We start from the raw sequence: 12701 nt of genomic DNA on the forward strand, positions 1-12701 counted from the left end.
ACTATACAGTACCACGCTCCCTCAGGATATGATTCCTGGCAAGATGGCGCCTCTCTGGGACCCACTGGCTCTGGGGTGGCTCTCAGACAAGGAGTGGTCCCATCTGATCAGGCCTATCACTGCAGAGGAGGTACATGCTATCATTAACACACTGGCAACTGGGAAGACCCCGGGCCCTGATGGTCTACCCATAAAATTTTATCGTCCTCATGCGGATCTCCTGCCCCCCCTGTTGGCAGACCTGTATACACAATGTCTGGAAGAGGGAGCGCTCCCACCCTCTATGGCAGATGCGCATGTTATTCTAATCCGTAAGCCCAATAAGTGCGCCTTATACAGGCACTTCTTAATATTGATTTTAAATCTTATCTAAACTAATTACTGTTAGACTCAACCCACTTCTGCCCTCCATTGTAGACACAGATCAGACTGGGTTCATGGCACATAAATCAACGGATATTAACTTCTGCAGATTATTCACCAACTTACATGCCATACATGACAATGTGGGCACTAGAACGGTTGCCTCCTTCGATATCGAAAAGTCATTCGATTAGATCAAATGGCCATTTCTCTGGGAAACTCTGCGGAGCATGTGATTTCCGTTGGTTTTGATTGCCTGGCTGCAAACACTATACAACTCCCCAAAGGTGGCAATCAGCCTGGGAGGTAATGTTTCTCCCCTTCCCGCTGTCCAGGGGTACCAGGCAGAGCTGCCCCCTCTCTCCAGCATTGTTCGCCATAGTTATGGAACCAGTGGCGGAGGCACTGCAAGTCTCGGACCATATAAAAGGACTAAAAATACTGTAGTTGGAGGAGAGGGTAGCTCTGTATGCGGACGACCTCCTGCTCTTTCTGAACAACGCAGACTCCTCTCTTAGAGGAGCGCTGCAAGTATTGACTGAATTCTCCAAGGTAACAGGATTACGGGTGAACTGGACAAAATCCCAGTTGCTGGCTATTGACCCTGAGGTAAAAGGACTAGCCACACCATATCTGCAGATGCGGTAGGTGGATGAAATTGTGTACTTAGGGGTACGCGTCTCAAGAGACGCATCCAGCATTATCCCTTAACTTAGAACCGGTGGTCCAAGGAGTCAAGTCCAAACTAAAAGCCTGGGTGAACCTTCCTCTATCCAGATTAGGCCGCATTAACCTAATTAAAATGAAAATCATACCTAAATTTAACTACCTATTTCGTAAATTCCCCACAATGGATACCTTTCTAATTTTTCACAAAATGTAACCAAATTTTCTCCTCCTTCCTCTGGGGCCCCGGTTTCGCAGGGGAGGTTGGCATTCCTGGACTGCCAGAAATATTTTCTGGCGGCCCAGCTGGTCACGGCAGTTTGCTGGCTAGTACCGGATGCATCCAGCCCCGTTCTGGAGGCTGCGGTGGTCCGCTCTGTGGAAGCCCTAACACATTTACCCCTTTGAGGTTCCAAGGCCCCATATGATTTGGCCACCCCCCATGCACACAACTCTAAGGGCCTGGAAGGCGGGACTGGGACTTGAGAAGTTCCCACAGAATGTAGTCTCCCCGCACACCCCCCTATGGAACAACCCTACCTTACCCCATCTCTACTCACTACCAGACCCTAAAATATGGACCAAATGCAGCATAAAACTGATATCTGACCTCACCACCGGCATCGCCATACACCCCTTCAATCACCTAGTATCCCACAACAATGTGCCTCCCTCGCATCTATTTCGCTATATGCAACTGTCTCATGCATTTAAAGCCCAAATAATACCCAACAACACGCAAATAGTGCAATCCGATCTGGATCGGGTCACAAGATATGAATGCATCAGGAAACCGACCTCGGTCCTTTATGTGCATTTCCTCAGAGTTTCCTCTCCAGATCTGTCGAAGCTCCGGCAGCGATAGACTCTGAGGATTGGGAGGACATGTGGGATTTCCCCTTCAAAATCCTGGTCTCACTTTGAGACCATCTCATACAATACAAAATACTACACTGGGCATTTTTCACCCCATATAGATTGCATAAAATGAGAACCTCCCTGTCCTCGGAGTATTGGAGATATACTGGCGATGCGGGTGATTTTATACACATCTTCTGGCCCTGTCCAGCAATAAAAAACTACTGGTCACAAGTACTATCTGTAATACAAGAAGTGATGGGAATAGATATAGCCCCCAACCCCACAGGTCTGCCTTCTAGGTTTGATGCAAGAATTAGCCCCCAGGATAGCAGAGAGAACCCTCATAGGACTCCTGCTCTTTTATGCCAGGAAAATGATCACTCTCTGCTGGAAAAAATGTGCCCCGCTATCCATATTGTTATGGAAAACACATGTCAATAAAGTACTACCACTCTATAAGGAAACCTACCAAACAGGGGATGCCCCAAAAAATACGATAGAGTGTGGGCCAAATGGTTAGCTGAGGCCTCCACCGCAACCGCCGGCTGATCAAACATGCACATGATACCATAAAGTACATAAAGTGATATTGATAAAAAAAATAATTTGTAATGTAATCTCCGATATGGGTTTATTTGATATCTATTATTGTCCCTTGGGTCTCGACTAATAGATTTGATCCTGGGCTACCTTAATTGAGCAGGAGCCAATACAGCACTGCACTAGGTTGTTAGTTTGTTTGCTTTTGTGTTTTTTGTTTTTTTCTGACGTACTACAGCTGTGTGATACTATGCTGGAAGCAGCCCAATGGCCAGCTGGCACTGACTCCTGTGTGGGTCTAGTCCCAATGCTGTGGCAGGTTTACTGTTGTTTGCTTGCATGTCTTATGCTCAATAAAAAGATAAACAAAAAAAAAAATTGGTAGAGCATGTTGTGTTCCACACAGCCCATAACAATATAAAGTCAAAAGATGTTACAATGTGGGCGTGGAAAACATGGCACTGAAGTACGGATGGTGACGGACTGGCGTCAGTGGTGCCAGCCATCACAGGGGGTGTTCGGGTGCAATCACCTTCCCTCCATCCGGGATGTTCCACACAGCTCACAACAATGCAAAGTCAAAAGACATCACAATGCGGGCGTGGAAAACATGGCACTGAAGTGCAGGTGGCCACGCCCATCCAAAGGACAGGCGAGGACAGCAGGAGGTCAGAAGCACCTCCCTTATGCACAACGCAGCCCCCAAGCTGAGCAGACAAAGCCAACATCAAGGCAAGAAGCGAGGGGGGACCAAAGCAGCCCAGAATACACCCGCAAGAGTGACAATGGCCAAAGCCAACTGGACAGGGGATGATGATACACTGGATGTAATAGTGAACACTGGCCAGCAATCAAAACAGACCAGATTTTGGGCTGATTGCGTGTCTTCCACCCGGGTTATAAGGAAAAAAAAGATTAAGGTCTGGAATAACCACTGTGTTGTGTAGTTGGTATTATCCCATCATACAAGTTAGAATGTATTGATCTACTCTAATATCACCCATTCATATACATTGTATTGTCTCTTTGCTTATCTTAGTCACTGCATCCACTATAGCCTCCCTGCACATACCACCTGTCGTTATGATTGGCTATATATATTACATGCGTTAAAAAATGTTATATATTATATATATGTTATATATAGATATAGAACACAACAGGCTCTACCAATTTACACAAGTACGTTAATTCCAATTACTGGAGTTCACCATTTTATGTATTCTTTGTGTCTCCATTCTGTCTTTTGAGACATGTGCATTTCTATACACAATATATATATATATATATATATATATATATATATATATACAGTGCCTTGCGAAAGTATTTGGCCCCCTTGAACTTTTCAACCTTTTGCCACATTTCAGGCTTCAAACATAAAGATATAAAATTTTTATTTTTTGTGAAGAATCACCAACAAGTGGGACACAATTGTGAAGTGGAACGAAATCTACTGGATAATTTAAACTTTTTTAGCAAATAAAAAACTGAAAAGTGGTGCGTGCAAAATTATTCGGTACCTTTACTTTCAGTGCAGCAAACTCACTCCAGAAGTTCAGCAAGGATCTCTGAATGATCCAATGTTGTCCTAAATGACTGATGGTGATAAATAGAATCCACCTGTGTGTAATCAAGTCTCTGTATAAATGCACCTGCTCTGTGATAGTCTCAGGGTTCTGTTGAAAGCACAGAGAGCATCATGAAGACCAAGGAACACACCAGGCAGGTTCCGTAATACTGTTGTGGAGAAGTTTAAATTTGGATACAAAAAGATTTCCCAAGCTTTAAACATCCCAAGGAGCACTGTGCAAGCGATCGTTTTGAAATGGAAGGAGTATCAGACCACTGCAAATCTACCAAGACCTGGCCGTCCCTCTAAACTTTCAGCTCAGACAAGGAGAAGACTGATCAGAGATGCAACCAAGAGGCCCATGATCACTCTGGATGAACTGCAGAGAACTACAGCTGAGGTAGTAGAGTCTTTCCATAGGACAACAATCAGTCGTACACTGCACAAATCTGGCCTTTAGGGAAGAGTGGCAAGAAGAAAGCCATTTCTCAAAGATATCCATAAAAAGTCTCGTCTAAAGTTTGCCACAAGCCACCTGGGAGACACACCAAACATGTGGAAGAAGGTGCTCTGGTCAGATAAAAACCAAAATCAAACTTTTTGCCCACAATGCAAAACGATATGTTTGGCGTAAAAGCAACACAGCTCATCACCCTCATCACACCATCCCCACTGTCAAACATGGTGGTGGCAGCATCATGGTTTGGGCCTGCTTTTCTTCAGCAGGGACAGGGAAGATGGTTAAAATTGAGGGGAAGATGGATGCAGCCAAATACGGGACCATTCTGGATGAAAACCTGTTGGAGTCTGCAAAAGACCTGAAACTGGGACGGAGATGTATCTTCCAACAAGACAATGATCCCAAACATACAGCAAAATCTACAAAGGAATGGTTCACAAATAAACGTATCCAGGTGTTAGAATGGCCAAGTCAAAGTCCAGACCTGAATCCAATCGAGAATCTGTGGAAAGAGCTGAAAACTGCTGTTCACAAACGCTCTCCATCCAACCTCACTGAGCTTGAGCTGTTTTGCAAGGAAGAATGGGCAAGAATTTCAGTCTCTCGATGTGCAAAACTGATAGAGACATACCCCAAGCGACTTGCAGCTGTAATCGCAGCAAAAGGTGGCTCTACAAAGTATTAACGCAAGGGGGCCGAATAATTTTGCACGCCCCACTTTTCATTTTTTTATTAGTTAAAAAAGTTTCAAAAATCCAATAGATTTCGTTCCACTTCACAATTGTGTCCCACTTGTTGGTGATTCTTCACAAAAAATAAAAATGTTATATCTTTATGTTTGAAGCCTGAAATGTGGCAAAAGGTTGAAAAGTTCAAGGGGGCCGAATACTTTCGCAAGGCACAATATATATATATATATATATATATATATATAATTTTTTTTTTTTTGATACGTTTTTGGTACACCTGAGACCGTTGACCGAATGCCTCATGCAGTCCGTGCTGGTCATCCCCATTTTTCCCTGCTGCGGTTCATTTGCTGCCTCGCTAGAGCTACCTGAGCTGGACATTCTTATTGCGGTCACCCTGACACCAGCGCGTGGTGACCTAGCCAACCACCCCCCCCCCCCCCATGCCCCTACTTTCTTAACCACTTCCCGACCAGCGCACGACGATGTACGTCGACAGAATGGCACGGGCAGGCATATTGGCGTACATGTACGTCCAATATTCGTTGCCGCCGTGCCATCGGGAGCGCGCCGCCGGCGGCGCGCTCCCGCGCTGGTGGGGACCCCCGTGAGTCCGGTCACGGGACCCGCGGACTCGATCGCCGCGGGCATCCCCGCGATCGTCTCACGGAGCGGCCGAATGGAGGAAATGCTGTATAAACAACATTTTTCCATTCTGCCTAGCAACTAGTGACGCTGATCTCTGCTCCATGTGATTGGAGCAGAGATCAGTGTACACTAAATGAAAGCCCAACCCCTCCACAGTTAGTAACACACCCCTAGGAACACTTAACCCCTACACTGCCACCCACTGGTTAACACTTTCACTGCCAGTGTCATTTACACAGGAATCACTGCATTTATATAGCAGTGATTACTGTATAAATGACAATGGTCCCAAAAATGTGTCAAAAATGTCCGATGGGTCCCCCACAATGTCGCAGTCACAATAAAAATCGCAGATCGCCGCCATTACTAGTAAAAAAAAAAATAATAAAAAATTATTAATAAAAATGCTATAAAACTATCCCTATTTTGTAAAACGCTATAACTTTTGCGCAAACCAATCAATAATCGCTTATTGCGATTTTTTTTACCAAAAATATGTAGAAGAATACGTATCGGCCTAAACTGAGGGAAAAAAATGTTTTTTTATATATTTTTGGGGGATATTTATTATTACAAAAAGTAAAAAATAATGCGTTTTTTTCAAAATTATCGCTCTATTTTTGTTTATAGCGCAAAAAATAAAAACCGCAGGGGTGATCAAATACCACCAAAAGAAAGCTCTATTTGTGGGAAAAAAAGGACGTTAATTTTGTTTGGGAGCCACGTCGCACGACCGCGCAATTGTCAGTTAAAGCGACGCAGTGCCGAATCGCAAAAAGTGGTCTGGTCTTTGACCAGCAAATTGGTCCGGTCTGAAAGTGGTTAATCACCAACATATACCCATTCTTTTTATTTCATTTCTATTTTAACCTGAATGGGTTTTTTTACAAGGTGATCGTTTACAATCACTTTAAAGAGTAACTAAAGTCACCGTACTTATTTCCTCTCCAATGTTCCGAAGTCCCTCAGAGATCCCTTGCTGGTGCAGGAATCATGTTTATTGACCAGTGTGGGATGAGGTAACTCTTGCACATGTGCAGAAGTCAGTCATCCAGGAACACAGAAACCAAGCTGGCTATGTAAACAGAGTTTCTGATTTACTGTTTTATCCCCGTTACTTAATAGTTGAAAAAAAAAAAAGAGATCACACAAACACTTGTAGGTAAAATCAAACTGTATATAACATTTAATTGAATAATAACAAATTAAGATAACAAATGTAACAATATTGGAAAATGTAACAAGAATACTTAACTCTTGAAGCCTTTCTCCAAGGAGTCCCTTGTCTTGTGGCCTAGCACATGAACAAACCTGCTGAAGAGCTGAAGAGGAACTAGATGGGGAGGAAGAAGAAGATGAGAAGATGAGTACAGGCCTGTTACACCTCCTGGCCCTGTGAGCTGCTGAGACTGCCGACCCGAGGACATAATCCGACCAAGGGATGCTCACGCCTGGTACATTCTTCTGTTCACCAGACGCAGAACAATAAAGTGTCTACAAGAGAACAACTTCCAGCCTGAAACTCCTTGATCTAAAAATAGATCGAGCTGTTTAGTCCTGGATTTAAAAATAAATTGAGCTGTTTAGACCAGGATCTAAGAATAGATTGAGCTGTTTAGACCTGGATCTAAAAATAGATCAAGCTGTTTAGACCGGGATCTAAAAATAGATTGAGAATCTAAAAATAGGTCGAACTATATAGACCTGGATCTAAAAATAGATCAAGCTGTTTAGACCTGGATCTAAAAATAGATTGAGAATCTAAAAATAGGTCGAACTATATAGACCTGGATCTAAAAATAGATCAAGCTGTTTAGACCTGGATCTAAAAATAGATGGAGGATCTAAAAACAGATCAAGCTGTTTAGACCTGGATCTAAAAATAGGTTGAGCTGTTTAGACCTGGATCTAAAAATAGATGGAGGATCTAAAAATAGATCAAGCTGTTTAGACCTGGATCTAAAAATAGATTGAGAATCTAAAAATAGGTTGAGCTGTTTAGACCTAGATCTAAAAATAGATAAAGGATCTAAAAATAGATCAAACTATATAGACCCGGATCTAAAAACAGATTGAGGATCTAAAAATAGATTGAGCTGTTTAGACCTGGATCTAAAAATAGATTGAGGATCTAAAAATAGATTGAGCTGTTTAAACCTGAATCTAAAAATAGATTGAGGATCTAAAAATAGATCAAAGTGTTTAGACCTGGATCTAAAAATAGATCTAGGATCTAAAAATAGAGTGATCTGTTTAGACCTGGATCTAAAAATAGAGTGATCTGTTTAGACCTGGACCTAAAAATAGATCCTCTCAAAAGCTGCAGGTGCTGTAAGCGAGCTTTGTCATAGACTTCTATGGAGGCTTTGAAGACGCTTTGAAGCACCATGAAAGTGACATGTGGTATAATTTTTGAAGCAAAACAAACACAGCATGTGAACAGGTCAGTAAGCCAACCGTTTGATTCAGGTTTACTCTTGAGAATGAAGCGGCTCACAACAGGAGTCCAGTGCATCTCCATTCACAGTTTCAGGTCCGATACCAACCCGGATTTTTGACTGGATTTGGACCTGAAATGGACCATAAGACGCACGGGGCTCCTGTACAATTCACTCCAGAGCTGCTGTGGAGATGTATGAACCGACTCTATAGAGAGCCGGTCACAGTCTCCTGCTATGCGAATCGGTTGCGGGGAAACCCGCATCCAATTTGCATAGGTGTGAAACCAGCCTTAGTTAGAGGTGCTTTGACTGGCATTCAGATTGCTTTAAAAAGCATTTCCAATGTAACAATTTGAAGCAAGTGTGAATGAGCTCTAAGTTTTCTTGAAATCCACACCCCTTCATCAAATTATTCACACTCCTTATCTAAACTGCCCATACCCACTGTCTGTATTATTATTATTATACAAGATTTATATAGCGCAAATGGTTTGCACAGCGCTACAACATGAGGGCAGATAGTACAGTTACAATACAATTCAATACAATCAGCGAACCCTGCTCGTTAGCATCCTTTATAGCCTACTTTCCTGGTGCCAACATGGCACCATACTACCACATGTATGCTGCCATGGATTGGTACTAGAAAACGAAAATTATGGTAATTACTTAATACAATTTTCCATTTCCTGATGCCAACATGACAGCATACATGACGCAATATGCTGCCATGAATTGGCACCAGGAAAATAGAAAATTATGGCAAATATTTGATACAATTTTCCATTACTTTATCACCCTTAAAACGTTCTTCCTGGATTGACATCTTCGATCAATTACTGGAGATGTGCAGTGATGTGTGCCGTTCATATCTGCCCGGAGCGCAGCTTTGGAAAGGAGCAGTAATGGAGGATACAGAACACAGGATGTCCTATGAAGGTGAATATGAACAGTGGGCTAAGCAGATAAAACTCAGCCATTTCCTACCAAACACCAGGATCCCCATTCAAATAGCAAATACAAGGTATAAAAAGAATGCCCGTCAGTATGAGTCCTGCGACTATGAATATTGTTGTCTTGTCCAGACAATGCGATGTGCTAATCTACACAGGCCAGAGATGGCCATACGCTGGGGGATCTGATCGTTTGGAAATAAGTAATCAGATTTATGAAAACTTTTCTATTACTCTCATATGTGCTTTACCATTATATCTACCTGTTTCCCGCGCTCCTCTGATTTGATCATTCATATTCTACGCATGGTGAGTCTGTCAAATGATTGCATGTAAAATATTTGTATAGTGTGATTACACATAAGTCTGTCGTGTATTGCCATATATACTTATTTTGATCAAATGCTATTTAAAAAAAAAAAAAAAAAAAACTGCAACAAAACATCACCAACACAAACAGGCTGCTGTCTGAGCTGCAGAATAATAACAGCTGCAGTATGGAGACAGTCCTAGCCATGTCATCCAGATAGTAAATCTGTTCTTCATCTGACCTTGTGTGCCAGCAACTCTCACAATTCTATGACTTGAATAAAATACAAACATTTACTATTCCACCATACACAGGCATCAATTAATACATGAATCTATTTAGAGGATGAAAAAATAAAAAATTCCCGACTCCGCCGGGACTCGAACCCGGAACCTTTGAATACCTTCCTCCTCTAGAAGTCCAATGCGCTATCCATTGCGCCACGGAGCCACCTGTTGGATTTATAGGAAATAATGTAGATCTCACTAAAGTTTTCTGGCTACTAAATGTAGAAAATGATTAGTCTGGCACTTCAAGAAATACAGCGGTCGCGATAGTCGGAGTCCTGTCACCTCCCCGCTGCACAATCTGGAAGCCAGTCGGAGCTGAGAGCTCTGTGTAACATTCCCCGACACGAACACTCATTCCGTTCTGATTTCGCAACAGGAAAAGAATGGAACATGCGCATTGGTTCACTTTGGTGCCGTAGCTTTCAATGCGCATGCGTGTATGTTTTCTAACGCCTTATGGTTGCATTTATGTCCTGGAAAGAAGACATTTTTGTGTCTTTTCTGACAATAAACACAGAATCACGGTCTTCAAGAAAATGGCCAACAAAAAAATCACTTCCACCACAGAGTAGTACTTCTTAAGTGTTGTCATGCTGAGTTTCTGAGTACACCAGAACATAGGTCACTGTGATATGGAAACAGAAACATACAGTTCCTGATATAAACACTATATATTAACCATTTCAGTATCAGAGACTTTTACCCCCATCCTGCCCAGTCCAATTTTCAGTGCTGTCGCATTTTAAATGACAATTGCGCGGTCATGCAACACTGTACTCAAACTACATTTGTATCATTTTGTTCACACAAATAGAGCTTTTATTTTGGTGGTATTTCATCACCACTGGGCTTTTTTATTTTTTGCTAAATAAAAAAAAAAAAAAAGACTGAACATTTTGAAAAAAAAAAAAGTTTTTCTTTGTTTCTGTTATAAAATTTTGTGTTTGTAGAGGTCGATTTAGAAGACCGACCTTGAGCAGCGTTTTTTTTTCTGCACGTTTTTTCGATGCCTAATACTGCACTTAGATTACGCCCTCTGCTTTATGTTTATCTTGTTGTCAGTTGGAGATTCCACAAAATCTCAGAGAGGGGCTGCAGTGTATATAGTGGATATAGTCTAATAGCCTAGGTGTTCTTGCACTTTTTCATAGAATGACTCATGGACTTTCTGAATAAAAGTTTCCCATAGTTCCATTTCTGGTTGTTTTTCTATCTATGCGTAAAGGGCACTTTTTGCGATATTCCTTTTATGTTTTTTATTGATACATTTTTTCAGCTATAACAGTAGAATCTTTATTTTACAAATAAACATGTATTTAAAACAGGAAACACCCGTGAGAAAGGATTCCCAAAGCATTATAGATTTTCTACACTTCATTAGATCACAGTGTACCAACCCATTGTAACCCATGAGATGGCAGGTAAATCAGTGTTGAAAAAAATATGGAATCCAACTAGTTCCAGTTGGTAACTGCCTTTTACATGCAGCCATTGCACTTTGAGCCCCTGTTCGGGTCCAAATCGCATGACAAGTCGCTCCCTGTTGTCGGCAACTGTTCAAAACGATGCAGCGCCAACTTTTCGGTGCAGCACCAATTTGGAAAAGCAGTTCCTGCACTATTTTTGCCAATATCAGGTGCAACTTGCATAGACATCTGTGTATGAAGTCACACAGATGTCAGCCAAGTTGCACCTGAAGTTGCACTGACATGTGGCTTTGAAATCGTGCGATTTCAAGTGAAGTCGCACGATTTCAAAGTTTGATTCAATGTGAATGGGGACTTACTTAACAAACATATTTGCAGATTCCTACCTTTTGTTATTCTGAAGAAATAACTGCTTGTCTGTGTCCATGTTCTGAATAAATCTGTATGGAAGGGATTTTATATTTATACAACAGCTGCTGCCCCTGCAGGGCTCTAATGAGGAAAGTGTCAGGGTCTCTATCCCTTTAAACATGCTTTCCCTTTGGGAGTATCTCACCAAAAATGAAATTTTGGGAGTTGCCTCAAACCCCCAAAGGTTTTTCCTCCTCCTCTCTTTTTTCACCAGGGATGTGCAGCCAGGGGAGGCAGGTAAGGCAGAGCCTCAACTGCCATGAACTTTAAAAAAAATAAAATAAATTGAGCTTTAAGGGTCATAGCTTGGCGACCTGGGGTCATAGAAACCCAACATTTGGGGGATATGTAGCCTAAGTCCTACCCCACCACTGGTAAAAATAGGGGCTCCTATGACCTATGGTTCCAGAGATATGGGGCTCCTTGCACAGCCTGCCAGAAACTAAATACAGAGCGGCCACTTTAAATACAAGCTGACACATTCTGCAGCAGACTGAGAGGATGAGCTCACAGTGCCTCTCCTTACTTCTTGTCAGAGGCACTGAGCTCAATAGACAGCTTGGAGTCTTGGACCAATAGTAAAGTAACAGTGGTCCCGACTGTCCAATAAAAATGCTGCAGTGGAGGCATGCCTCTGACTGCAGTGTCATAGAATGGGCAAGACAAATACTTCCTTCCAGCCCAGCCCTCTTAACTACAAGGTGTAGTGTCATATTTTGCTCCCCATCGTAGAATGCTCCGGAAGTGAAGTTGCGGCCAGAAATTTATCACTGAGCATGCGCGAAGCATTCCAAATGCTTGCACCATGCGTTCCAGAGGATTTTCAACAATGTAGTTCAGTGAAACCGTCATATAATGTCACGGGAGTGAGGGGAGGTAATCGTGACGTTAATTTTAGACAGAGCGGAGAACGGCGGAGAGAGAGCGGGTAACCTGGCTCAAGGAGGGGATTACCTCCCCTCACGTCCGTGAAATTATCTGACAGTTTCACTGGTCTGCATTGTCGCAAATCCTTTGGAACGCATGGCGCAAGTGTTTGGAACACATCACGCATGCTCAGTGCTACGTT

At 42.4% G+C, this 12701-nt stretch overlaps 1 non-coding gene across 1 annotated transcript; it reads right to left on the reverse strand.

Moving 5' to 3' along the window:
* Positions 1–9869: 9869 nt before the first annotated feature.
* On the reverse strand, positions 9870–9954 carry TRNAR-UCU (transfer RNA arginine (anticodon UCU)). The gene is given in 2 exon segments: positions 9870–9905; positions 9918–9954. It is a non-coding gene; the product is annotated as a tRNA-Arg (tRNA).
* Positions 9955–12701: the final 2747 nt, after the last annotated feature.

This window comes from Lithobates pipiens, unplaced genomic scaffold (assembly GCF_037356315.1).
Source record: "Lithobates pipiens isolate NorthernLeopardFrog02 unplaced genomic scaffold, aLitPip1_a1.2 Scaffold_23, whole genome shotgun sequence".
Lineage (NCBI taxonomy): Eukaryota > Metazoa > Chordata > Amphibia > Anura > Ranidae > Lithobates > Lithobates pipiens.